Source organism: Macrobrachium rosenbergii, chromosome 10, assembly GCF_040412425.1.
Source record: "Macrobrachium rosenbergii isolate ZJJX-2024 chromosome 10, ASM4041242v1, whole genome shotgun sequence".
Taxonomy (NCBI): Eukaryota; Metazoa; Arthropoda; class Malacostraca; order Decapoda; family Palaemonidae; genus Macrobrachium; species Macrobrachium rosenbergii.
The window spans coordinates 2,242,447-2,244,864 of NC_089750.1; positions in this window are offsets into that span (position 1 = coordinate 2,242,447).

Genomic DNA, 2,418 nt, shown 5'->3' on the forward strand with positions numbered 1-2,418 from the left:
AAGAGTAATTGTATTTAAGAGATGAAACAGCTAACGAGAGAGAGAGAGAGAGAGAGAGAGAGAGAGAGAGAGAGAGAGAGAGAGAGAGAGAGAGAGAGAGAGAGAAATAATTATTCCTGTCATTCAACAGGCAAGTATATTCCATCCTCGTTCAAAAGAGTAATTGCATTTAAGAGATGAAACAGCTAACGAGAGAGAGAGAGAGAGAGAGAGAGAGAGAGAGAGAGAGAGAGAGACACCGTCTCGCAACCACAACAAGATTCCAGACCCAATGTCTCTCATAGAACAATAGCCACTGACTCCCTAATCTCCTCACGTCTCTCCTTACTGCTTCTCTCACGCACTCTCCACACAATTAAGATTCCTAATTACCATACAAGAACCATTTCCATAGACCTCACTCAATGGGAGAAAAGAAAGGCATTTGAATGACAATGCATAGAAGTGACGTTAATATCTGCATGACAATGATCTCAGGGTCATGGTCCACAACGGGGATAATTATTTAAGGAATACATTTGCATGTCCATTGAGATGATGTGGACAGTCACAGTGACCAGGAAACAACGTCTGGAGAGGGTGTCTTTGTATCTAGGAGGAGATTAGTTAATGGATTTAAGTATTTTGCTTTATTTGAGTTATTCTTTAAATACCTCTAGGAAGGGACTGGTGGATGCAGAAAATTAAATGGGGGGGGGACCAATTTTCATATTATACAAACATACATACATACATACATACATACACTACTTATATATATATATATATATATTATTTCTATAATAGACTTTTTATTTTTTCCTATTTTTATATTTCTCATTTATGTTATTTATTATCTAAATCTTCAATATTATTATTTTGTTATTATTTTTCATGGTGGGGGGGGGCACGTGCCCAGGTGCCACCCCCCTGAATCCGCTAGTGTAGGAAGGTAAAGTGGAAATCAAATTTTGTATAATTTCAGTAAATGATGAATAATGAATAATCTAACGTCTGGATAACGATTTGTTAAGTAAACAAATTCCCGTAGGCCTATGAACTTCACACTTAAAAATCAATGCCTAAACACTAACAAATAATCTATTAATGCCGTATGAGTATCTATGGGCCACAATGAGGCTGGAGAGGCAAATAAAGCACACATTACCTTCATGGAATCATTTTCCTAATTATTATCAACAGTAGGAACTCTAACCTCATATGTGTTTTAGTTTCGGATACAATATTGAATGGCCTTATGCCAGCATGTACTTTTGCCCACAGTCAACCGGTACGTGTGGAAAGGTGCTAAATGATATGAGACTCAATTGTCGTCAACTGGTATGGGGCTTGGGACTCTCAGACCAACCAACAGAGGTTTATTTTGGGAGTTTGGGTCAAACAAGTTACTAGTATTCGTTTGGGAGTTGATTTTCTGGTTGGTTGAACTCTGACCTCGATTGAGACGAAGTTCTGCAGAGTGGAAGAACAATTACTACTACAACTAAACTCGTTTTTTTTTACCGAGGCACATTAGCACCGACTCGCTGGGGTGTCCTTTTAGCTCGGAAAAGTTTCCTGCTAGCTGATTGGTTGCAAATATTTTGTCCGAATAGCATCATTGTTTTCAAATAATTACCAAGTAATGTGAATCGAAACTTACTTACTAACCTAAATTTCTCCCTCAGATATGTGTTTTGTCAATAAATAATGTTAACGAATAAAGAGATAATAAAGTATTGTGATGGTAAGTCTAAATTTAATAACAACACCCGCCGAAGTCAACGACAGGAGCTTGTTTTCGGATGCACGCTGCATAATTTTTTTACTTTTCACATATTTTAACACCAATCGGGATAAATTACACTAAACATAAGAAAACCATGTTATTATAAACTTTCTTTGAATACCAGAGTCTACTAAAAACATGGAATTAATAAAACTCGCTATCAGTGGAAACTTCCGGGGAGGTAAAAGGAACAGCCTGCGGCGGCCTGGCGGGAAAAACTATCACAGGTGATTGTCATTGCAGCATTTTCCTGATTTATGTAAATGTTGAAGTCAGTGTTACGTTATTGAGATTACTTTAATGGCTATATCTGCAATTAAAAAGTTTCTGTGCTTCTTTCTGTAGGTGCACGCTAATAAAAATATATTTCGCAGAAATTAACGACTTACTCTTTCGTGTAAGTTACAGCAGACAATGCGAGATAAGAAAACTTTTTTTCTTATTTTGCGTCCTGTTCAGGACACATATAAGGTTAACACGAGTTTCTGCGGATATTTTGAGAAGTAAAAGAATATGTGACTGAGTAGAATATGTACTATACACATATACACTTTAAGGATTAGCTGACTATATGCGTCTACTGTCAAATGCCGAGGCGGGGATGGAAGGGAGGGGGGGAGGGGTATCGCGTTGTAACTCGGTGAAATTAG